The following is a 27448-nucleotide window of genomic DNA, read 5'->3' on the forward strand; positions in this document are numbered from 1 at the left end:
ACTTGCTTGATAATGAGCCCTTATCTTGGCTGCCCTCCCTCCCCTCTTCCACTTTCCCACTCTCCTACCAGTGTTTCCAGTGTTTCCCACCATTAGAGTCTTCATCTTGGTATCTCCTTCCGGAGGAGCCAAGACTAAGATATCATTCATGAAAGAGATCAGTTCTTTTGTTATAAGTTCTCTTTTTCCAAAATAAGAGGTGGATTTTGATGGGGCCATTCATGTAAAAAGTAATTACTATACATATCCCATGTGCCAAGGGCCCTGCCTGGCGCCTCTGTTTAGGAAGCCAGGCTCAGTCTTACCCCTCCCCATCCCCCCTACCACAGGATGGTGAAAAGTCAGGGCTCCAGAGCCAGAGTACCTGGGCTGGGATCCCAGCCCTAACACCTGCCGGGTGTGCGATTTTGAATAACTTACTCTTCAAGTCTCAATGGAGGTAATAGTTGTATCTACCTTAAAGGACTAAATGAAATAACTTATGTAAAGTGCTAACGTATCATCTGGTGCAAAGTGAGTGCTCAATACATGGCAGCTCCTCTCATTGTCCTGCCAGTCCTCAGGGAAGCCGTGCCTGACCTAAGAATAAGGCTCTCTCGTGTGTTCTCACAAGTTCTCCGTTCTTCACCTATCACAACCCTCACCGCTCTTTATTTCAATGATGTGTTTAATGTACTCCCTTCCCTTGCTCCGTGAGATCAGGTACCTTCTTCTCTGCCTTGTGCCGTCATATCTATAATATATCTATAACATATATAATTTAATATGTATATGTGTACATACAGGTATGTATTAAAATTAGTCTCCTGTGGCTGCTACAAACAATTACTGTACCACAAACTGGCAGGTTTAAAACAACAAAAATGTATTTTCTCACTGTTCTGGAGACCCAAAGTCCAAAATCAGTATTGGCTGGACCACACTCTCTCTGGAGGCCCTAGGGGAAAAACCACCCCTGGCCTCTTCCAGCTTCTGGTGGCTGGATCCAGCATTCCTTGACTTGTAGCTACATCACTCCAATCTCTGCCTCTATGGTCACATTGTCGTCTTTTCTGTGCCTGTCTTTTCCTCTGTGTGTCTCTTATAGGGACACTGTCATCAAATTTAGGGCCCGTGTAAATAGTCCAGGATGATCTCATCGCAAGATCCTTAATTACATCTGCAGAGTAAGACTCCTTTTCCAATTAAGGTCACATTCATAGGTTCTAGGGATTAGGACGTGAATATATTTTTTGGGTGACCATCACTCAGCCCACCATCTATACATCTATCTATATGGTATATATATAATGAATATATACATATAATATATTCCTACATATGAGGTCTGTCCAGAAAGTATCCAGCCATGTAATATGAAAAATAGAGACATTCATTGAAGACAATACAAGATACAAGAAACATTGTACATAGGACAATGACACCTCAGTCCCCTTCACAGTAGGCACTTTGGGACCTCACACAGGTCTCCCAGCGTCCCTTAGTCTAACCCATACACGTTCAACATTCTCAGGTGTTCTGCTTGTCTCAGGCCTTCCAGAATGTGGATCACTTTCAACAGATTCTCGGCCATCTTTAAAGCGCTTGGGTCACACTTTTATTTGTGTTGCACTCATTGCATTGTCCCTGAAAGCCTTCTCAATCACCCGAATAGTTTCCGAGGAAGAACATTCAAGCTTAATGCAAAATCTGATGCAGATTTGTTGCTCTACTTGCTCAGTCATTTTGAATGCGACAGCCACGCAGTACACACACTCCCCCAATGGCGTCTAGTGCCCCACTGACTAGTACAGTGACATCACCATTGTTCACGCACGCGCATCCCAGTCCACTCTCCTGGGCTGCCAGGTTACATAGAAGTCATGCAAATTGTTCTCATTATATTAACAACGGCTGGATACTTACTTTCCGGACAGACCTCAGTGTATGAGGAGATGTATGTGTGTGTGGAGATACATATATCAGTGTGTAGCACAGAGCTGTTCACATCTTGGATGCTCAGTAATTGTTGAAGGAGCAAATGGACAAACAGAGCAGGGTTCCTGCCTTCTAAGAATTACAGAAACTAATGGCAAAGGTAGAGAAATTTATGTAGAATGAGGCAATCACAAAATACTTCCTTCCTTTACAACACTCCTCCAACATCAACAAATAACTAGGAAGAGAGCTTTCACTTCTTAAAGCTGGGAATCGTTCTAGAAGTACTACCCTTTTCAGGTTACTGCCTGCCTCCAAAATTTCCCTGGAGAAAACACAATGGCCCATTTACTTTCTAATTAGCAGGATCCCATCCAGAATATTCTAGTACTTAAAAGAAGCTTTCATTCGCCATAATTTCCTCTAAAGAAATCCTAGCTCTCTACTGTTCACAACTTTCATTATGAAACTGAGGGGCGGGGGTAGAAAGCTCCTGTTTCCTTTCCCTCAACATACAATATTTCTCTCATGCACTTTTGCCAAAAGTGGCACTTCAGATAATCTAAGAGGGGAACAAGAGCCGATTATTGCCAAGAAAACCATGGATAATACCACCCATCTTGGCCACTCACTCTCTAGCGCACAAACAGGGAATTTGCTTTTCACTTCCTTACTATTTGATAAAGACAGATCTGAAAATATATGGGCTGGCTTCTACACAACTGTCACTTTGTCAGTGGCCACCCATTTTGAGTCACTGGGTCATCTGAAGGTCACAAGGAGGTGTGGTTCTTTCTCCTGTGTCTCAGTACAGAGACAAAGGCTAGGGCACCCAGAGGGTGACGCCTGAGCCACAGTCACAGCCATCAGCACCCTGGCCGCAGACCACCTCTCTGCCTCACCTCCTGTCACCAGACAGCTCCAGATGGTAATCATTTTCATGTTTTCCCAGTTAGGTTTGGAAGTGAACCAGTGTCAGCGTCTCCTCCCCGCCCCAGCCCTCTGTCACAGGATTGTTCAGGGTCAGCTCCTGCCATTTGCTTCTGTGGCTCTCTGGAGCCCCGACCTTGGCGCTCTGACTTTCAGACCAGGAACCATCAGACCTGCCCGTGCCATGGTGCAGCACACAGCTGCTTCAGGAAGAGGACAGTGCATCTTGCTTTTCATTATTAAAAATTGCTTTCCTGACTACGAAAGTTGAAAGTGTAAAATAAGTGTCAAAAAAAGTATAAAGCAAAGTATTAATAAAATCACTCATTATCCTACTATTCAGAAATAATCACTATTACCATTTGATGTCAATCTTCCAGTCTTTTAATGCAACATACACTGCACACTTTTTCTTTTGTTTTTTCTTGACTCTTACAAAATTGGGATCATATAAACAATAAATCCTGGTGAACTTCCAAAAGAATGTTCACTAGTTGATTAAGGGGTATTAATCTCTACAGTAAAAAGTAGGATGTTAGACAAAGAAGGCAAGAATAGCTCAGCCCGACGTAGGCTCAGATGGTGCAGAAGGCAGAGCAAACAGGTTCAGCCTGGTTTCTGAGCCCAGCAAACCTGGCATATTCCGTTGGGGCCTTCCACTTACTGTCTCCATGGCCTTGACCAAGTTACATAACCCCTCAGACCCACAGCTTTTATCTCTAGAGCATATAACATGATTAGCACCATGCCTAGAAAATACATTGAAATCAGAATAATATTATTAGCCTCTCCTTCTAAATGGCAATGTGGTGCCCAAAAAGACTTCAATCACTTCTTCTGGCATAATATGAATATTATATTATTCATATAATAATTACTATTAGTCTGCTTGAGCTGCTGTAACAAAATACCATACACTGGATGTCTTAACAGAAGTTTGTTTCTCAGAGAACTGAAGACTGGGAAGACCAAGATCAAGTGTGACAGCTGATTCAGCTTCTGGTGAGGGCTCTCTTCCTGGCTTATAGATGGCAGCCTTCTTGCTGTGTCCTCACGTGCCAGAGAGAGAGAGAGAGAGACAGACAGACAGACAGAGACATGGAGACAGAGAGAACACTCCTGTGGTATCTCTTCTGATAAAGACACTAATCCTATGGGATCAGGGCCCTACCCTTATGAGCTCATTTAACCTTAATTACCTCATTAAGGGCCCTCTCTCCAAGCAGTCACGCTAGTGATTAGGGCTTTAACACATGAATTTGGAGGGGGGAGGGGGGACACGACTCAGTCTATAATACTTATTAATATTAATAATATTAATAAGACACCATTAAAACAAAAGACTTCTCCTGTGTAAAAAAGCACCATGATGCTTTTAGCCTACAGTTACGTTGGACATATGATCCAGGAAGAAGAGGGCAGCCTGAGCCCCGTCCCGCACGGTGAGAGCAGCACAGTGAATCTGCTCCCTCAGGCCCAGCCAGTTTTCTTCAGGGCCTCTGTCAAAGACCCAAGGAAAGCGTAGTTGGCTTTCACAACCTCCTGAAGGAAGTCTTGTGGTGAAAGTTCACTGTTTTGGAGCCGTGTACTATGTACTTGAAATCAGAGAGAGGCTTCTAGTTTCAGAAGTTCCTTACCTGAGAAGAATTAATATAATATTAACATCTTTTCAAAAAGTTAAGGAAACATCCCCCCCGCCCCCACACAGTTGTCGGAGAGATTTCCTAGTCTTTCTGGGAGCTGGTTGGTGAATGATGTTGCTGAGGAAGATAAGAATTTTTTCTAACTCCAGTGGGAAAGTATGATGCATCCTGACTCACCCATTCCTTTCCCCCGCTCTTCCTCTGAGCCACGTAAACACTGGTCTGACCCTGTGCCCTCAGGCCAGCTGCCCCTGAAATTCAAATCTCTAATGGGCTAAATGTATCACACCTGCAGACTCTGAGGGACGCGTTGGTTCCAGAATCCTATCTGCTGTTTCCTCTTCATTTTCTATATGATGAGCCCAGGGTTGTTCTACACTAACTTGAACAATGCCTCAGTCTACAGAAGTACCTCAGCTGGTGGGAACTGTGCCCTCATTCCTCACTCAATCAGTGTTTCTTGACTTCCAGATTTTGCAGATCAGGATAATGTATTCTGGCGAATTCTCACAGAGTTATCAACTTTTTTAGTTTTGCCAGTTGTGCACCTGTTATTATAAAAGAGAGGGCATTTTAAATTAGGAAGAAGATATTCCTAAAATAAATGACAGTCTTTCCCACAAAAGACCTTTGTTGACCTTAGACTGATGTATGGCAAAATACTACACTGTCCTTATTCTTCCCATTTTACTATAGGTGATTAAAAACCACCAAGATGGCACCAGGTCACAGATGAGATATTTTGGAATCTTTGACCTTCGATTCCGCTCTTCTTTCTTTCCCATGTCAGAGCCGACTCTATTCTGCTCTGCAGTTATCATCTCACTCTCTCTTCTGTCTGGCTTCTTGCCTGATTTACCCATGAATTCAATGACTGTCCCCATGGGATCCATGGGTGGTGGGTGACCATTTGTGGTCAGAGTTGAAGGGCATGCCAGGTCTGGAGTGGGATGACTATTCCTGCTTCTATGTGATCCACCTCAAGTCCTGCATCACCTCTGGTCTAAAGTGATTTCTATAGAATAAATTTACCTCCCCCACACTTGCAAGTTACAGCCGATTCTAAGCTCCTTGAGAACAAGGACTGGTCATCTTTCATCTCCATATCCTCTGGGATTAGCAAAGTGGCTCAGAGTAGGGCATCAATAATCTATCTATGTTGATGAAGAATTGGTTCATTGATTTTTATTCTTTGTGCCTTCTGATTCCAGAACTAGTTCAGCAAAAGAGACTTCAAAAGTATTTCATTTGGGACCCATCCTTTCACCATTTCACTTACATGTTTTATCCTCAGAAACAACATCATCTAAGGGTGACAGGGTTGGGAGTAGGAAGCAGCCCAGTGCCATTAAAAGAGCAAATGCTGACCAATATTTCCACCTCTGACGAGACTTCCTCCTCCTACTCCCTCTTTTGCAGTGGACTGATTCATTCAACATAAATGCATGTTCATAATAAACTCCATCTGTGGACCAGACTGTGTCATATGAGTAGTGGTCATTTTGAACACCTCAATAGCTTGGTGCTTTGCACTTATTCTTAAGTATTTACTTAAATAAGCTCTGTTTAGAGCTTATTCAGCAAAAGGAAAAGGAAATAATTAAAAGGTCAATATAACCAATACAAAGATCCACACTAATGGCCTGAAACCTTTATCTTTTTAGAGGTGTAGAATTTCAGAAAAGAGATACAATATAGAAGGCTCTGGATTCCAGAGTTCTCTCTAATCAACACTCCCACTGACTCATACTTTAAAACTGGATCAATTTTTCACCTTCAATCAAATAATTGGGTTGATGATATCCGGGAGAGTTTAAGAACTGCTGTTTTAAGAGAGATTTGAAAGAAAAAAAAAAGATTGACCTCTCCACCTGATTTGATCTTATTACCAATGTGATACTTACAATTAATGCCATAAGCAGTCCAACTCTTACTAACTTAAGCAGAAAAGAAAAAAAGGAAATCAGGTCCACTCATATGATCAAAGGGCATGTGGCCAGGACCCCCATGGACCAGGCACTCTGCTTGAGCAACCATGAACCTGACATTGAAACACTTCCTCTCAATTGTCTTATTTGTTGAAGATTCGAAGTCTCAGAAATGGTTTCTGATTGGTGGAGCTTAGTCATGTGCCTGACCCTAAGATCATACTTTTGGCCCTTCGGTCACATGCTTGGCCCTTGAACATGACAACCAGCAGCAGAGAGGGAGAATCTGGACTCCCAGATCCCATAATGTGAGGCATATTCTAGGAATTGCTCTCATGTCAACACGCACACAAAAGGGAATTCCTTCAAAAGAAAGATTGGAGTGCCAGTAGGAAGATAAAGGGGTTTAGATATCAGAAGCCAAGAAATAAGAAATTCTAGGGCGAGGCATGGTGGCTCATGCCTGTAATCCTAGCACTCTGGGAGGCCAAGGTGGGAGGATCATTTGAAGTCAGGAGTTTGAGACAAAAAAATGCCCACTAGAATTTTCCATGAGAATGGAAGTGTCCCTCTTCACTCAGAAGCTGGCACGGTTATCAACATAATTTGTTTAAAATATATTTTTAAACTTTTCTCATTTGCAATTTGTGGAATCACATTCAAAATACTTTCTGTAATGAAGGAAATTAATTAAAAGTATGTTAGATTCAGGAATTTACATCCTTTCCAAGATGACATTTTTATTAATAAAAAATCAAGTTCAGCTTTTATATTTGTATTATCAAAAGCATGTCACAAGTTGAATGTCACAATTTCTCTCTCACCTCCTCTTCCTTCCCCTCTGGTTTCTTATATAGGAAAGAGAAAATGTACCATATAGTGATGCTTCAAAAGGAAAGAGACTCTGGCCAGAAGGCAACAAAAAAATCTCCCTTGGAGAATGAGATGATGAGGAAGGAAAGCTTCACGAAGATAAAAAGGAAAAGAGTTAAAAAAAAATGGAAAAAAGGTTAGATGTCCACCTAACACTCGCTGGGTACCAACTATGTGCCAGCCACAGCATGTGCTTATTGTGTTATTATCTCCAAATCACAGATGAAGTGGCAGATGTTCAAAGATTTAAGTTACTGAACCAATGATTGAACATGATGTTAAGCAGACCTGGGGGTGGGAGTCATGATAGCTGATGTGCCCACGGCCCACATGCCTGGCCACACCTGGTCACCATGCCCCCAGCCAAATCTAGAGACAGCTGCATGTGCCTTGGCTTCCCTGCCCATAACTCTACTACTCCACAGGGCTTGGATCCCTTCTCCAAAACCCAGAGAAACTGGCTCTAAACTTGATAGGCCTTTACCATAAAATCCAACCAGTCACCCAGAACCACATCCTTGCCCACCTGAGTATCATCATCTCCTGAGAGATGAGCCACACCTGGCAGAGCTGTCACCTCTTCCCTTCCAAAAGGCCAGCTGAGCACACCTTACCTCTGTGCTCACCCAGCATCCTGCGATCACCCCATCACATCACTAACCACACCGCACTGTTTTGATTTGCAGAGTGCAGAGACTATGTCATTTTCATCTTTGTAATCCCAGAGTTTAGCCCAATGCCTCACATGTGGTAAGTACCCAATAAATGTTTGCTGACAGAACAATACAGCAGTGATGCTCTTCAGACTTTGAGTATTGGCCTGCCCTGATATCATATAAGAGCCACTTCACGATGACATCATTCTGCCTTGCTTAGTCGCACTTTCTTCAACACTTTGTGTTTGCATTATACCTAAGCCTGCCCACAGGATGGCAGAACCACATCTTGGCTTCACCCTGAAGGCAGTGATTTTTATAATTACAGAAGAAATGGTGTTGAGAACAATGGTCAAAAGATCCAGCAGTATCCTTTACCATGAGTGGCAAAATGATCATCATTATGATCACTTTGTTCTTCCTAGGGCAAGAAATTGGAGATTCTTTGTGGATTGAAACAAAGGACTTTCTGTACTATTTACCTCCTACTTAAACATAAATTCAGTTAGCTAGAACACCTCATTCTCCGAGCACTCTGGTTAAGCAAGGATTTATTGTCCTGCCTTGAACAATTTTTCCCTTCTGACATCTGCTGCATTTTATGATGTTCATAAAGCAGTGTACTTCTTTCATATGGAAGTCTAATTATAATAACTTATATTTGTACATGGTTACAAAGTACTTTCTGACAACAATCTGTGATGAAGACAAGACAGATGTTAATGTCCCTATTTAATCACTCAGTAATTACACTGAGTTTCACATAATTAAATATGCCTACATTCACAAGGTTGGGAAAAGGCCCCCCAACCATTTATTCAAGTATTTACTGAGTCCCCACTATGTGCCAAGTGCTGTGCTAAGCCCTGGGATGCAACTTTGAGCCAGATGGACAGTCCATCCTCTCCCAGAACATAAGAGTATGGCTCCAAGTCCTGCTATTTCCCTTGCTAGGTCCCCACTCCCATGCCAAATAACTCCCTGCAAGCCCCTGAAGAAGCTTCCCAACTATGCAAGAAAAATAGAGACTCGATTTCCCCTAGGGCAAGATGGCTGGATGCATCCATATGAATGGTGAAATCATCTCTCAGTGCAGTGGGACCAGGTCTACAGGATCCTTCCCCCTCCCCCAGGGAAGGTGGAGTTCAGGTCAGCAGCCACACTGTGCCCAGTCCACCTTGTCCAGCTATGAACCCTTGCTCATGCTGACTGATGTCAGTGAGTCATTTATCATGTGATTAGCAGAGTTGTAAAAATACTGGAAGGGAGAGGAGCAATTCTGGTTTTCAACGTGGTGCTTAGAATCAACACTGCCTCCTTCTCCATCATGACTAATCCAAAATATAGACATGCATATGATAGATGGGTATGTTTGGGGAGATGAGATCTGATTCTTGGTCTATAGAATAACACAATGTGCTGAAAAGCAGTATTACTGCCGTTCCAACTTTCTCTTTCACTCAACTCTGGAATTCACACAAAGAACTAAACACAGTACATAAAGTCATTCAAATTCTTTCTTTCTTTTTTTCCTAAGAGAAGCTACTGAGCCCTTTTAGCAGACAATGATAGTTATCAATAGTGGATTTAGGAAGGGTCCAGGAAAGATTGTCTAAAAACCTGATGGCCCAAGGATGTAGGTAGTAGATTAGCAGCCCCACAAATGCATATCCCTCCTTCCAGCCCTCTGACTAGTGGACTCCTATGGCCTCAGGTCATATCTGAGACATCCTATCCCTGAACTTCAGACACAGCTGAGCTGCACCCTGCCTCAGACAGTAGGCACAGGCCAGTGGCTAACACCACCTTCCACCCCTCACCTGGGCAGTCTCTGTAATGCCCTTTTCAGGCTGCTCTCTGTCTCCTACTGCTTGCTTTCATTCCCTTACTTCCTGGATTTCTGGCCCCATACTCTGATTCTTACACCTTCATGGGACGCCTTTTAATTAGCAACTCTCCATCTTCCTGGTGTGAAGATTTAGACTTCAACTTCCACCCATCCAAAGCTCTATTCTTGGTCCCATTGACTGCTTGGTTGGGTGTCCTCTGTGGTCTCTGAGAAAACCTCAACTGTAGTCCTGGCTCTGGGCATTCCTAATACCCTTCTTTATTCCTCTCTTCCTACTCAGTCTTCTTCCTATTCCCCTGAACCTAAGCTAACCTGTAATTTCACCAAACCAAACAGGTTCAGGTGGAAATGGATCAGCTTCGGGAACAGTCACATTAAATACACTTCCAATCACTGCAGTACTATATGGAGAGCAGCTACCCAAAGCCAAGGGAACCACAGAGTAATTTATAGTCTCTGCCCCTGACTAGAAAGGGCGATGCTGCGTCTGGTGTGTGCTGTGTGGCTGGAGCAGGTGGGCATGTATGAGGGTAGTGGGGAACCAGGTCAGAGGAGCCATCTGTGCATTCCCCACCTAAACCAGTGCCAGGCACTTGAAGACATTCGATCAGTGCACATGACCCACCACCCTCCAACAACTATACAAAGGGACAGTGGACCAGTGCAGCAGACACTTCCAGCAGGGCTTTTCAAAATGCTCCTTGGGCTGCAATGCAATGGTTGGCCGGGAGAGAGGGGGCATAGAGGCCCCAGCCTGTTCAGGGGAGAGCACACAGGAGCGCCTGAACCCGACAGTGGAAGTGAGAGTGGGAAAGGAGATATCAAGAGCTCTTGCAAAAGCAGATTGAAAGGGCTTAATGGGAGAAGGGGAGAAGGAAAGGCTGATAAGAACCTCAGGTTTCTGATTTGGGTAACTGTGTGCATGGTGAAGGCTTTTTTTTTGCTTTATTTTTTTTTTTTTTTTTTTTTTTCATGGTGAAGGCTTTAACTATGCTGGTGGCTTGGGGCAGTGCGAGTGTTCAGTTTGTTTGGGGACCTGTTAGGTTTAAGGCCCCAGGGACCTTCATTGTGGAAACATCTGCAAGCTGCTGAGTTTCAGACAGAAGCGTTTTGGATAGAGATGTTGGTGTACACATTTTCTCCCTACCTGAGAGGCAAAGCACAATTTGTACATAGGCTGTAAGCTGAGAGGATGCTATCAAGATAAAGAAAATGTATAGTCCCTGGCAAGGTAGCTCTCAAAAGAGAACTACTATATAAAGCAACACTCATCAGAAGCATGAGAAAAAGATAAAATAATGGATAGCATAATGTTTCAGACAAGGAAAACTACACTCCTTGTGAGCTGTAGAGAGGGGGTTACGTATGTGTCTCCCCATGTCTGTCTGTCTATATGTGTCTGTCTGACACCTGTGTGTGCAGGACAAGGACTAGGACAGGCCGGTGAGGAGCTCAAAATTGAAGGGGGCTCCAAAAAACCACAGTAATCAAGGCAAATCATTTTTGTCTTCATCATTTTAATGCAATATTTAAAAAATAAAAATTAACACAAAAATGTATAATAAATAAAACATCAACATTTTAAATAAAGACAGGATCAGTTACAGCACCATGCCATGCCAAGCTGTATCAGAGCTGGAGGCAAAGGAAAAATCAGTAATACTGATTCTGCCTCTACTTAAAGTTTTGATTATGGGTTTTTTGCATGAATTTTGATTTTTTTAAACTATTATTTATCTTTATTACTGTGATTTTTCTGACATTCCCTTAAATTTTATGCCCAGGGCCTCACTCACCCCACCTCAATCCCAGCCCTGTATGTATTTGTGTGTGCGTGTGCATGTGTGTGTGTGTGTGTGTATGTGTGTGTGCAAGCAGAGAGAAAATAGGGAGAAAGAATAAGAACAAACACATCAATACAAGTATAGCTTTACCAAAAATGTATTACAAAACAGACCTTTAGCATGTGGTGTCATTTCTTCACAAGTGACACTTTTAATCTCAGATGTCATGCTGTCTTTTGTCTCCATTCAAGGTGCATCTATAGGGTGCAAGACCTCATTTTAAATACCAAGAGTCTGACACCATCACCTCTAAGCACGCCAGTGGTGTACAAGAGTCCATGGCCTTCCTTCAGCCATCTACCAACCTGGTCTCAAACCGGTGCTGCCTGGGTCCCAGAGAGGACCTGAGCTTCCCTCCCCAGACAGGCAACTCTTTTATGACCCTTCATCATCAGAGTTCACAAGATACTAGGTACACAGGACAGCGCTGGCTGGAATAAATGACTGGGCACCTCATTTGGCCCATCAACAGAAATGTTTCCCAACGTGAGATATTTTTCCTGGGCATGGGCTGTAATTCTGACAGCAGCAGGCATGAGGGAATCACTCAGATGATCTGGGTGGGGATGTGTGAAATCCAGTTCAAATATAAATAAGGTTCCAGGCCTTCAAGGTTGATGGCAGCCCACAAGCAGAGGGTTACGGAGGGAAAAGGACGGCTGCTACTGCTGGGTACAGAGAGAAGGCAATAGATTTGGCAGAGCAGAAAGGTGCCCTGCTGAGCGTAGAACAGCAGCAGACTGGGAATCAGGGCTTCCCTGCCTGCCTCATAGGTCAGCCGAGATCTCCGGGTTTCACAATGAGGTTTGGTTTGTTCCTACTTGGCCGTCCTTGCCCCGCATGACCTTGGAGGCAATCCAGACCGACACCTATGTCTAGACAACCTAATGTCACCAGCAAATCAGATCTCAATGACACAGGCCCACATGGCAAAGAGACTACCCGTGCCTCTAAATTTTATCCAGAATTCTGAGGGAGGATGTAGGAAACCCAAACAAAAGCAAGCCTTTTGGCTTGTGAAAACCATTTGACACATTTCCCAGATTTTGAAGGTCAATCCATTTGAAATCTGAGCATAAGATCTGGGGTGTTGAGTTTTAAAAGGCTGAATATAAGCTGACTCATATGCCAACCAAATCAACTATCAACACGGTGATTTCCAACTAGATAATCAAGATGGTTTCTGAAACCTTCTGAAAGAATGGCTTCTGCTTTATAACGTTTGGGCTGCCAAGTATGTTATGGGGGAAGAGAGGAATAGACTCTCAGATTCCCAAATGCCAAATTCACCTCCAGCTCCAACTTCTTAACGCAATTATTCCTCCTTCAGAATGTGAAAGTTCCTAAATAACTTTGATTTTGCTTTAAATGTCACTTCATTTTATTTTAAAGGTCTTAATTTATTAGCCTTGCATGATCACTCTTTTAAAGAAAGGTCATGCCTACATAAAGGAGGCATTATAGCCCCTACAACTATCAGGCTATAACTTTAGAACTAGATAGGGAATCACAAGAGAAAGAAATGAAAAAAGCCCAGACTAAATCTGCCGGACACTTCTCTGTCAGTGGAAGACTCCCTGGAATAGACATTTAAAAAAAAAAAAAACTTAAGAATTTACTTCTTTAAAAATAATCAGCAACCAAGCAAGCACAGAGCTCTTCCTTTGTGCCAGGCACTTTACTAAGCCTTTCATGTATAATTTTTTTGATCAATACATTGTAATTTTACATATTTATGGGGTACAATTTAATGTTTCATGGAATAGACTGCTTTCTCCCATTCCATCTTAAATGGCTCAAGAAATAGGATTTCTATCCCTTCCTTCAAAATGCTTAGCTGCTCAACAGATCTAGGGTTTCAACTTTTCCCTGCTAGAATTTTCCTGAGCAAGGTTTTATCTAGAATCACGTAGGAGTCTGTGCTAGATGAATGCAATTCTTTACCTAGTTAATGCCTGCTTGTCCTTCGGATCTGAGTGTGCCGGGCTAGGTTGAGTTCTTTGATTATATGTGTTCATAGAGCCTAGCTCCTTTTCTCTAGAGCAGCGGTCTCCAACCTTTTTGGCACCAGGGACCGGTTTCATGGATGCATAGAAGACAGTTTTTCCGTGGATGGGGGACGGGGATGGGCAGAGCTTTGTGGCACAGTCCCTAAGAGGCCACAAACTGGAACTGGTCCGAGGCCCGGGGGTTGGGGACTGCAGCTCTAGAGTACTTCTTTCAGTTTGCAATTATCCATTTGTTATCTGGTTATTTGATTAATATCTGTCTCTCCCCTGGGACTGCAAACCCTACAGCTGCAGGAAAGCTGTCCATTCTGTTCACCCCTTGCTAGGGCCTCTGTAGCAAAGCACCATAAGCTGACATTTAAACAGCAGAAATTGATTGTCTCACAGTTTGGAGACTCGAAGTCCAAAGTCAAGATGTCAGCAGGGTTGGGGCTTGGCTCGTCCTGAGAACTGTGAGGAAAGGATCTGTCTCAGGCCTCTCTCCTGGGCTTACAGATGGCTGTGTTCACGTTCATACAGTATCTTCCCTGTATCTTCACATCATCTTCCCTTCATATGTATCTCTGTGTCCAAATTTCCCCCTCTTACAAGGACACTAGTCATGTTGAATTAGGACCTAATCTAATGACCTCCCGTCAACTTGATTACCTCTGTAGGGACCCCATCTCCAAACACAGTCACATTCCGAGGTGCCAGGGCCTAGGACTCCAACATATATTTTTGAAAGCGACACAGTTCAACCCATAATACTGCCACATTCCCAGGAACGAGAATGGTGGCTGGCCTGGAGTGGGGAGTCGGTAAACATTTGTGGGGTGAATGAGACATTCACCACTTCAGCTCAGGGCCATGCAGAAAGTCAACCTAAAACCTCTTATAGGCCACACTGCTTGACTGAGAGAGCTAGAGAAAAGGGACAGAACCAACTCACAGGATCAAGGCCGCCTAGGCATGGCCTCAGTGTCAGACTTCCCTCGGCTCCTCAGTTCTCTCTCAAAAAGCCAACACTGGTGCTTTGCCACAGTCCCCTTGCCTGTTGCACGAGCAAGCTGGACTTACAGCAACAGCATCACAACAAGGCAGACAGTCCTTGCCGTGTGTGAGTTCTTTACACGTAAAAACAAATTTCAATAACAAACCAAATTTCTGTTTCACGTTAGTGTGATTCAACATTCTCTAAGTAGTCACACTGGAGACATGGCCCACAAAAAGCACAGATCTTAAGGGGTTGACATTCAATTCAATTAAGTCCAAACGAATAAACATTTTATTAAATGAGTGTCTTGTGCAAAGGACTGGGCTTCACTCTTTGGTGATTTTTTTTTTTTTTTTTTTTTGAATGAAGAGATGAAGCTCCTGCCCTCAAATAGCTTATAATCACATGGGAGGATTAGCTGTACTCAGAGCCCTCAATGATAAAGGAAGATGTCCCAAGATCCATAACACAGGCACAGATGGAACGGGGCATGGTGAGGGGGAGTGGGGAGTAAGTGGAAGGTGAGGGATGAGCTGTCTTTCCACGGTAGAAATGGAAGGGGAGGGCTTTTGCTTCTCAGGGAGCAGCGTGAGCAAAGGTAGGGACAAGATGAGCCTGGCCCTGCTGGTTATTGTGCAGGGGACAAAAATGAGTCAGAGCTTAGTAGGGGAAACAAACTATGCACAGACGAGGAAGGGGAGGAATAGGATGACAGAAGATGGGGAGAAGTTGGAGAAGGCTTGATAGAGGAGGTAAGTATTTGAGATAGACCTTAAAAGAAAGTTAAATTCTCCGAGAGAGATGGAAGAGATATGGTCTAGACTGAAGAAACAATCTGATAAAGGCTGGAGGTCCAGAAGTGCAGAACATGCCTGGGGAACCACAAGGGCCCCTTTTTCCATTCTTTTGTTAGCAAGTGCCTGGTAGAGAAACAGAGGAGTAAGCTGGAGCCTAATTGCAGAGGGCCCTGACTGCCACTCTGGGGATTTTGAATGAAATGCTGTAGGAGAAGCCATGCGAGTTTTTGAGCGAGGTCAGGCAGGCATGCGGTCAGAGGTCCCCTGGCAGCAGTGTGTAGGATGGGCTGGAGAGGTACTTGGTGATGGGGTGGGCGCCTAAATCCCCCAGGCCAACTCCTCAAGTAAGTCACTATGTCATCCCCACGTGGACACGGACGTTTGCTTTGCTCACTGTTGCACCTCAGCGTCTTGACCAGTGCCTGGAACATGGCAGGCATTCACTTAATTTTTGGATTTGTGGACAGGAGCTCGGAGAGACCTTTCCTACATGACCAGAAGGCTATTAAGATGTGAGTCCATATCTGTCGACACTCCTGGTTCCCACCTCATGGTGAAACTGGTGTGCACACAGGGGCAGAGAAGAGAGATGGGCCATTTCGGTGTCCCTACTCTCCCCACATTTGTGAGAGCCACTTAGCCCAAGCTTGCTGGAGTTAGGTTTCTGTCACTTAACCAAGAGAGCATCAGTGTCACTCTTCACAGTCCAGCCTCAGCTTACCCACCTCCAGCAAGAGAGAGGCCTTGAAATCAGCACCCAGTGCCCCCAGTGGCTTCTGCTCTGTCCCTCATTCTGTCCCCTGGAGGTAGGCAGAGGAAGTTGACTTGTTCCTGGTCTTATTAAAACGGCTTTCATCTTCCCCCATAGTCTCCTCTTCCACAGGTAAGAGGCCCCAGTCCTTCCCACTGCTTCTCTTCTGATGTGGAGTCCAGGCTTCTTCTAAATCCTGGCTGGTCCCTTTGGGTAATCTCGAGGGGATCAATATCCTTTTTAAAACCTGGTGCCCAGAGGTGAGCACGTGCTCCCGGGAGTGGCCAGACTCTGAGTCCCTGGGGCACCATAACTCAATGGTGGGCACCTCGACTCAGTTCACACGGCCTGGGCTTTGGCCTCATGCGCTGCTGTCTCGTGCCTGTTTAAGTGTTGACTCAATTAGAACAGCCAGGGCTTTTTGTTTCCTCATCTGCAAATGGGTTGGGAAGGTGGAAGGAATAGTGACTTAACTCGCCTTGGGATTTCTTTCCCTTCTCTCACGATGTAATTCTAAGCACATACTGGGTATTCATCAGTGATTGCTCTTCTGACTGTGAGCCTTGTGTCCCCTTCTCTGCAAGCCAGAACATGTCCTTACGGTCTGGCAGGAAATGAACAAAACCCAGGGAACAGGAGATTCTGACCAGGACAGAAGTGCCTGGTAGAGTCTGGAGATGGCTTGGTGTGGCGGCAGCTTTGGAGGTGGCTTCCAGCATAACCATGACCTTGTGTGAGTCCCTCCCCTTCAAGGTGGCTGGACCTACATTGAATTTGACTTGATTTGCTTCAAAATCTAACAAACAGAATCCTGTAGAGGTGACAACATGTTATTTCCAAGATTAGGTGACAAATGCCTGTGAGACTTCATCTTGCTTGTCGTCTTTTCCTTTCTCACCGGTTGCTCTGATGGGATTCAGCTGCCCTACGAGAGGTCCACATGGCAAGGACCGAGAGAGGGTAGCTTTCATCCAGAAGCCACCAGAGAGCCGAGGCCCTCAGCCCAACAGCACACAAGAAACTGCATCTTACCAACAGCCACGTGAGTGAACTTGGAAGTGGCTCCCACCCAATCAAACCCCAAGACGACTGCAGCCCCAGCTGACATGTGACTGCCACCTGGAGGGCACGACCCAGGAAAGCCACATCTGGATTCCTGACCCACAGGAACTGAGGGACAACTCATTGTAGGCAATTTGTTACACAGCAATATATTCATTAATATACTTGTCTGCGTTTTGCTCGTTAAGTAACACCAAAAAATCACTTGAGAATTTCACGGGATAATTTTTTCCACAATTTATTTTGATAGCAACTAGTTTGGGAAACTAAGAAGTTAAAAAAAAAAAAAAAAGAAGAAGAAGATGCTTTTCTCTGAGGTTGGCGCTCTAAAACCTCATTCTCATTTCTTCCCTATCTCCTTTAATGGACCAGCCATCCCACTTGTTCACGATACAATCAGTTCTCTGATTTAACTGCTCAAGGTATCTGCCAGATTCTGCTAAGGATTTAAATGTCTTTGTCATTTTTCCAAGCCTTAGAATTAAAACCCTGACAGATCAAGACCATGCCAGGTCCACTATCTTGTGTTCTGGCAGCATAATCTTTAATAAATTCAACTGCATGACATTGACCATATTCAGTTTTTCTGACCTACACAAACAGCCAGGGCTTTTCGCTTCCTCATCTGTAAATGGGTTGGGAAGGTGAAGTTGTAATGGTTCAACTTCACACCTGATATTGCTTACAGCTCTGTGTGGGCATTCTTTTCGTGTGCCTATCTCCTCTTCTAAGCTCTGGCAATTTTAGGGTAAGAAATAGTGATTTGCTCATGTTTGAACCCCTGGCACCTGGCCCGGTGGCTGCCACACTGCAGACATCAATAAACATCTTTAGAATTGAATTGTTGATATGTTTGCATTGTCTTGCAAAGCAATTAATTATTCATTAGCTCAATAAATATTTCCAAAGAACCTGAGTGTCAGGTCTGGGCTAGGTGCCAGGGTTACAGAGCTGAACCAGTCCCTATCCCTGAAGTTTCACCATCTAATAGGAGAGAGACAGATAAGTAAACAGAAAATTACAATTCAATATGGAAAGTGCTTAAATAAGGTATTAACAGTGATAAAGGTCACACATAGAGCTAAATATATCTAAGGTAGTTAAGAAAAATTTTCCTAGAGGAGGTAAATTCAAATCTCCCAGAGAAGTAACTGACAGTGTTGGTTCTGCATTCAGTCAAGCCTGGGTTTAAGTCCCAGGATCTTAAGAATATGACTGTATTTAGGTATCTATTGCGGCATAACAAATGACTGCAAACTTAGTGGCTTAAGACAAGGCACATTTATTATCTCACACTTTCTGTGGGCCAGAAATCCAGACCTGGCTTAGCTGGATCCTCTGTTCTATGGTTTCTGACGAAGCTGCAATGAAGTTCTTGGGGTTTCATGTGGGGTTTCCTCTAAAAGCTCATCTGAGGATGGATCTGCTCCCAAGCTCACCTACACAGTTGTTAGCAAGATTCAGTTCCTTCAAGCTGCTGGACTGAGGGCCTTAGTTTCTAGCTGGTTTTTGGTTGGCGTCTGCCCTCAGTTTCTTGCCATGTGGGCATTCCCAATGTGGTAACTTTCTTCATGGAAACCAGCAAGGGCATCGGTTAGGGGATGGACACGCTTGAAGCTCTGACTCGGGTGGGGCAAGGGCAATATATGCTACCTAAACATTTGTATCCCTGTAATATGCTGAAATTAAAAAATGAAGAAAAAAAAAAAAGAAAAGAAAACAGCAAGGGAGAGAGTCTGCTAACAAGGTGGAAGTTAATAATTTCTTGGAATAAAATCATGGAATTGTGCCATATTCTATTGCTTAGAAACATGTCAGTAGGCCCCCCTGCACTCAAGGGTAAGTGATTATACAAGTCCTTGTCTTGGGCTCTGTTTCAGGAAGAACCTAAACTAGGACAGGCCCCATACAGTTGCTCACTGAACCATTGACTGCATTTTTTTCCCAAAGGTGTTTTCTTATTTTATTTTAAGTAAATGAATTTTTAATAAACTACTAACACTGTAACAAACATCTTAACTAGGATGAACCAAATCTGAATACATCTAAACAGTTGTTAATCACATGTGTAGTACCTAGCTCAATTCCTTACATCTATTAAGTGTTCAATTAGTATTTGTTGGATGTCAAGTTGTTTTTCTTTTTTTTTTTTAAATTAGATTCTTTGTCTTTTTATTATTGAGTTGTAAGAGTTCTTTATATATTCTGTGACATGATCACCTCAAGAAAACAGAATGGACCCCCCACCCAAAATTTGGTTTGGATGCCATACTGACAACACCATGCACCAAGAAGGTATGAAAAGCTTCATTACTCACATAATCAGGCTCTGTGGGGATTGCAGGGCAGCCTTCCAGGCAAGCCCAGAAATGGCTTGAGAGAGTAGCCAGAGAAGATCAACTTGTCTTTTATTGTGGTCAGGGGGCGAAGCTGGAGGAGGGGTCCCACACACACACGTGCCAGGGCTTTTGTCCTTTGAACTCTTACCAATGCCAAAGGAGGGAGCACACAGGCTTTCTTATCAGTGTGCCCGGACATGGGGAGAGAAGGGTAGGGGGGCTTGAGAGCTGCCAACAGTCAAACGTCAAAACTGGAGTTGCTATTTTTTACTGTCTGAATGCAAGTCCCTTATTCCACACGTGATTTGCAAACACTGTTTTCCATTTTGTGAATTATCTTTTCATTTTTTTGATAGTATTGCTTGTAGCACAAACGTTTTGAATTTTGATGAAGTCCAATTTATCTTTTATTCCTTTGTTGTTTGTGCTTTTGATGTTGTATTCAAGAGACCATTCCCTAACCTAGGGTCACAAAGATTTATTCCTGTGCTTTCTTCTAAGAAATTTATAGTTTTAGCTTTTACCTTTAGGTATATGATCCATTTTAAGTTAATTTTTGCATGTGGCTCTTTTTCACTGAGGAGCTGTTGTACTTTTGTCAATCCATACAAATATATTCCTTTTCTGAATTTTCTATGCTGTTCCCTTTATCCATTTGGCTATCTTTATGCCAGGATGGCCTTGTTTTGGTTACTGTAGCTTTCTAAAAAGGCTGGAAATCAGGTGGTATCAGTCCTACAACTTTGTTCTTTTTCAAAGTTGTTTTGTCTACTCTAGATCCTTAGCATTTCGATGTGAATTATTTATGCTACAAACATAGTCTTATGGCAGCTTCTGCAGTGGGGATATTGCCAAGGAATCTGTTTACCTCGTCTCTCAGTGTCTACTAGACAAAGTTCCACAGTAATTTCTCTCAAGAGGAGGACTGAAAAACTCTGCTTCCACTGAGGAAATGTTTGTTCCTCAGGCACAATAAAAATTAGACCCACTACTGAGGGGCTTTCCCTCTTTGCTTCAGCCACTAGGAAACATCATACAAGTTATGGTTTAACTAACGAAATTAAGGAGGCCTTTGTGGCCTATAGACCTGGTTCTAGTTTTACGTTTTAGTCTTGACATTGTATTCGAATTTATTTTTTCTTCAATCCTGATTTTTTAATTATGTTTAATCATTTTATCATATGGATTTCTCATAAGCAGCCTCAAATTTTATGGATAAAACTTGGCCTGGCTAAATTAAATAATGTTACTTTTGTTTATACCCTTTAATGAACTGCTCAGTTTTTCAAACAAAAATGACAATTGTGGCCGGGCGCGGTGGCTCACGCCTGTAATCCTAGCACTCTGGGAGGCCGAGGTGGGCAGATCGTTTGAGCTCAGGAGTTCGAGACCAGCCTGAGCAAGAGCGAGACTCCATCTCTACTAAAAATAGAAAGAAATTATATGGACAGCTAAAAATATATATAGAAAAAATTAGCCGGGCATGGTGGTACATGCCTGTAGTCCCAGCTACTCAGGAGGCTGAGACAGGAGGATCCCTTGAGTTCAGGAGTTTGAGGTTGCTGTGAGCTAGGCTGACGCCACGGCACTCACTCTAGCCCGGGCAACAGAGAGAGACTCTGTCTCAAAAAAAATAAATAAAATGACAATTGTGAATTTTTTAATTATAAGAATAATTCATGGTGAATAAAGAAACATAAAGAAAAGTTTCCATAATCTTATCAGCCAGATATAAACCAAAATGTATTGGTGGTTATGTCCTTAAATCCTTTTCCTATTAGTTACCAAAACTGTTTAATTAATTCTAGTTTCATTCCTTGCTTTTTTTTTCCACTTAACATTATATTGGGATAACATTCCTTTCCATGACACTAAATAAGCTCCAAAAATGATTTTTATGTCTGCAGAATATCTCTGTCATAATTTATTCAACCACCCCATTCTATTGGGCATTTTATTATTTCTAATTTTTCATTTTTAGAATCACATAATAAAAATCTGTAATGTATGCCGCTATCTATATCACTGATTAAATCCTTAAGATAAATTGTTAAAAGAGGCATGACTTTATTACAGTGCAAAAATACTTTTACTCAAAAGCCCATAACAATTTACACTCATGCTGGCACTGTAGGAAAGAGTATGCCTGTTGGGTATTATCTTTCCTTAAAATGTCAACTTGATAATGTACTTCTTAAGTTTAAAGAGCTAACTAATGCGGGTGGATCTGTTTGCTAGTTACTGCGCTTCTTTTCAAAAAAAAAAAAACACCCCCATTTGATTGAATAAATATGTATTGAGCAGCTACTTGTGCAAACAAGGTCCTCAATTCTCAGTCCCTTCAGGCAGTATCAGCCTGATGAAATTTCTTGGCTCAAGTAGGAAGTAAGACTTTGCCATGTGCCTGGGAGGCTCAGAATTGCAAATACAGCCAACAAGAGGAAAATCCACAGCTACACGTTTTGGTGCAATGCCACCATTTGTCAGACACTGTTATAAATAATGTCTTTGAGACTTTTAGAAGCGTGCACTGTGCCTGGGAGGTGGGGCATATGGAAAGTTCCCCTGGAGTGTCAATTTTGAACTGAATTCCAATGCCAAGGTCACAGCTCCAACAAGATTCTCCTCCCAGAACGGTGACTCCATGGGAATTCCCATAGTCCATATACAGCTGCTACTCATGGAGGGTGAGAAGGTGAGATGAAAACAAATCTCCTTCTTTGAGGTCTATGTTACTTGGAAAATAATTAGCTTTAGTGGGTGGTTTTAAAATCTTTGAGATCCTTCCTTTAAAATGACCCATAAAGGGGAAATTTCAGTTGAATTCAGTTGCTGCAGAAATAAGAAATTTTCCCCAGACTATAGGGTAATCCAACGACTCATCAGGCAAGTGTTCACTTGGGAATCCAGAGTGCATGCCAGTGCCAGCTGTACTTGGCCAAGAGAGGTAAGAGGTGGTGGGGAAAAGTTGGCCTTTGTGCTGGACTTCATTGCCTTCGTCTTCTCAGAGACCCAGCATGCAAGTCCGTTTTCTTCCCTTGATATGCTCCAAATTTGGTTTTTCCCATAGCTCTAACAGGGACAAAGCGGACCAGGTCAGATTTCCTGCCTAAAAACTCAGAAGTGATGGCTATTGATCTTACTCAGGCCAGCAAACACGGGCCACAAAAGAACTCTGGCAGACATGGAATCCATTCCTACTCCAGAACCCTCTCCCCTGTGCCTGTACTGCAGGCCTGGTTCCCTTGGTCGCATTCCCCCAACACTGCTTGTGTGAGCACACACATACACACATATACAGATACACGTGTGTACACATACACACATACACGCACACACCTACACATACACACATATACACACATACATAACATACACACAATATACGCACAAACACATATACACAAAATACACACACATGCACATACACATACAGTGAGTGATGTGCCCCACGGTTCCACTTTGCATGCCCTTTTGCATAGTAGGAACTTATTGTTTAGTTTACCTGAAACTCAGTACATTTTTTATTCCTAGTTCTTCTATCTTTTAGCATTGCTGTAATGGGGGGACTAAGGCAATTCAACTGATGCTACATCTTTCCTATGGTTTGGGTATTATACCCTTCAAAAATGAAGAAATTCACCTTACTTAATGTCACCCATAACATAAATAAATGCTTTCTGTGCAGCAGAGTGTAATTGCCACGCTCCAAGTTAAATTAGCCTGTTTTAAAGCTTTACAGGAAACATTTTTATTTTCTTTAGATTCCTAGGAGAGATTGAGGAAATAAATATCTCCACCCTTCTACCAAGTAGAAGAAAATAGCACATTTTGGCACAATTTGGGTTCACAGAAAGGACAAAAAAATATAAGTAAACAAACATATAGCCATATATTTTCATATCCCACCTCGTTCCCAAACAGATTTATCACAGAGGAGAAGCAAACACACCAAGCAACTCTCACCTCAGTTCACTGGAGCCAAAAGGGAAAAGCCAAGTCTCCATTTGGGTTTGGGTTCCTAGGACCTCATCTCAACCACTCCCCAAGATTTTGAGCAGAAGTTCAGGGAAACTTAAGAAAGAGAGCAACCAAGTCAAGATTTTGTGGGGTAAAGCTAATTTTATTTTTTTGCCCGGGGCTTCACTACCGTGCAAACCGACTTCCTCTAGTCTCCCTCAAGTTTTCCTTACCAGAGAGCACACGTGCTCTGTAGGGTGTTTTTCATACCATGAAATGGGCAGCCTGGACATCAGGACAGGAGCCTCAAACAGCCAACAAAACAGAGTGGGGCTGTGAGTCGGGAGGAGTCGTGCGTCAACAGCAGAAAGGCTGCCCCGAGCCCGGGTCGGTCCCGCCAGTAGGTGTTACTTCAGCCATTAATCCGGGGCGCTCCGTGGATGGAGGACGGTCACGTCCTGCCAAGAAACACACACCAAAACTCCAAACCAAACTGAAATCTGCCAGTTCTGCAAGTCTCCTCTGAATGCGGAGTTGGGCCCCTCAGACAGGATCCAGAGCTCGCGGGAGAGGGCTGACAGCAGCCCCACCCGGCCGGGGCAGCAGCACAGAGCCTCCTGGTCGCCATTGCTGGCCGCTTCACTTCATCATTCACAGTGGCTTTTGGCGTTGGGATTAGTATGATTTAATGCAATCGCAACAATAACCATCCTCACCCACTGTCTGAGGCCACGAGAGCCCGTCCAGCACTGTTTATTAGCTTTGGCTTCATTCACCATGATTAAGTTCTTTTCAGTATGCTTCCCCTGTCCTCTCAGTTTTATTTCTCTCCCAAGAAGCTTTACACTCTAGCTAGAGGACTCAAATCCCCTGAGTTTCTCTACTTAAAGCATGTGCTTTATGCATTCAAAGGCATCAGGGGCAAACAGAAACGTCCCTGCTGGTCTGCAGTGACCACCATATTGAAAACGAGTCTTAGGGTCTGACTCCGGGCAAACACGTTCCCTTTCTCACAGTCCTCGAGTGCATTTACATTCAAAAAGTCCTCCCCGCCAGCAGGGGGTGCTGCAATCTCTCAGGGTTAGGACAATTCCACTGGTGGCTTGTTTGCAAGTTGCTTTCTGGTTTGTTTTGACTCAGATTTATAACTCTAACTTCACTTTCCTCCCTTTCTCACTCTCCTCTTCTTTCTTGACGTTAGAGACTTACAAAGAGTAAAGTTGTCCTCAACGATCACTTAATCCAGGGGTCAATAAGCTTTTTCTGTAAAGCACCGTATAGTAAGTATTTTATGCTTTATGGGTTATAAAGTCTCTGTTGCAACACTTTGTTGTTGTAGCTCAAAAACTGGTGCAGACAGTGTGTAAACAAATGGGTATGGCTATGTTCTAGTAAAACTTTAGTTACAAAAACCAGCAGTAGGCAGTGCCTGCCCACAGGCAGATACCCCTTATAATCTAATGTCCTCCTTTTTTTTTTTTTTTAAGATAAGAAAATAAATTCCAGAAAGGTCTATTCTTTGAGTGAGGCCACATGGCTAGTAAATAATGTGAGATGTGGAGGTGGAATCGAGGTTTCCAGACCCTCTTTATGGAGCTATTTATTCTCTGCCCTATTTCCTGGAGTGTAAATTTACCCGAAAGGCCTGACATAATCTCCTAATCTTCTGTGATGGGCTAACATCTATCAAACACGCACTGGATAAAAGCACTTTATTACTTACTGACAGAAAATGATACAGAAACATGACACTGTACATACTAGCATCCTTGACCCCGGCACGTAGATTGGCTCAGATACCTACTTAATGGTAGCCAGGAGCAGTTCTGGGTCTGATTCTTGCATAGATCTGTTACCTTTCTTGTAACCCATGAGCTTATATCACAACCTCAACTGTGACCATCAATTCCCCATCTGTTTCTCCAACTTTCTCCCTGGTCACAGGGGACGAGGTGGGAGAGAGCACATGGAAGTACAGGACAATTCCAGCTCTCCCCTGCAGCCCAAAGAACAGCTTTCCCTTTCAAATAGCTTCAAAAATAAATTAATTTGTCCTGCTATTAGATGTGTGCCATTCTTTTAGTATAGATAAAATATTCTTTGGGAGGTACCATGATGAAGCAGAAAAGAAAATCTATGTTGTCAGATCCCTGTTGTGTGAGTTTGAGCTAGTTAAACTCTCAGAGATTCAGTTTCCAGGCATGAACAATGGAAATAATGAGATTTTCCCTAAAGTTCAGGTTATATGCAGGGTAAGAATATAATTTATTATCTAAACCATTACACTTTTGAAAATGAAAAGGAATTCTATTGTTCATTATGCTAGACTAACAAGCAAAATCTGGGACTGAGTGTGTGGCCACCAAGTTATACAACATGGTGCCTGGTGTATAGATACGTGATAAATCTTGGTTTTCTTCTTCTCTGTTTTTCTCGAGAATTCAACCAATTCATACCCTTCTCTTCTGTGTGTCAATGTAATTTTGAGCACTAGGACTGGACAAGGAAGCCTTCTCCTCCACCATCCCTTTCCTAATACTGCAGAAAACTAGAGCTGTGCCTTGTCACTCTGCCCTTCCAACCTCTTGGGGACACCATCAGAGCCAGGGGGGCATTTACTATTCTGCTGAAGCACAGATGGTAATTCGAAACAACAACATGCCTATTTGGGAAGGAGAAACGCCAGACTGTGAATGCGACATTTATGAAAGCGTAAGGGCTACACAGCTTGGATGGGGCGGAGGGAGGGCCGCGTGGGGGTTCTGATCCAGTTCAACCCGTGTACACTACATGAACTCACTTAGAAATAATAAAGCCTCTATGCTTTCTCAGTCCCATATTTGTCTTAAACTCAGGCCGCCAAATTGTGCCAAATTATGTGTTGTTCAACTTGCACTGCCCTGAGAACACTAAGCTCATTTTGCAAGTTAACTGTGCTGTATTTATAAGATTTCAGTATTACAACTAGGAGTTATCAACAGAGAAAGGGAAATAAACAGATAATTTTTTAGAAGTCAAAACTACAGCCATTTTTCACCTCAAGCTTGAATCAAGGTTAAATTTGTTCGAGCTCCTGGTTGACATTTACACACATGTACATACAGGCAGACGCACATTATACAGTATTCTGTGTGAGAGAACATGGAAATAAAGAGGGTTAAGATAAAAATCATGAACTGCTTTTTTAATTTTGCATCTATTTTAAGATACGACATTTTGGATGAACTTCACTTTCAACCCATAGAGTTATCTTTTTTCAGTATGAAAATGTAATTTATTCATTTCTATTTCAAACTAGCTATCTAACCCAGGCCAAGAAAATAATAAAAGAAATATTTCTTTTGAAAGGTTACATTTCCGATATTTTTTTAAAAAGTTACTTCTCCTTCTCCTCACCCCCCACCAACCTAACCCTTCAACAATCAGGCAATAAGGCACGCAAGGGAGTTAAATATTTGGATTGTCAGTTCAAATCCCAGCTCCTTCATTTCCTACAGTGTGATGGTGGTCAAGTTACTTGACCCTCTGAGCCTCAGTTTCCTCATCTGAAAATGGGGCTAAGGACAGCTGCCTCTTCACAGAGTTTCTGTAAACATTAAATATATGTAAAGTGCTTAGCTGTTTCTGAGGCACATGGGAAGGGGACCAAAAATGTCAGCCATTACTCCTCCTCCTAACAACTCAGCTAGCTACTCCCTCCTTTGTGAAACCTCTCCCTTCTCTCCTGTGGTAACTAGAGTTCAGGCTCTCCTTGCTTCAAGTTGGATCCCTGCAGAGGTCACCTGTCTGGCTTCTATGCCACCTACCTCATTCTTCCTGTCCATGTACCTGGGACCTCCGCTCTAACTAGCATTCTCATTCACATCTCTTCTCAAAAACCCTTAGGGGCTCCCTATTCCTACAGGATAAAATCC

Source organism: Eulemur rufifrons, chromosome 29 (assembly GCF_041146395.1).
Source record: "Eulemur rufifrons isolate Redbay chromosome 29, OSU_ERuf_1, whole genome shotgun sequence".
In the NCBI taxonomy this organism is placed as follows: domain Eukaryota; kingdom Metazoa; phylum Chordata; class Mammalia; order Primates; family Lemuridae; genus Eulemur; species Eulemur rufifrons.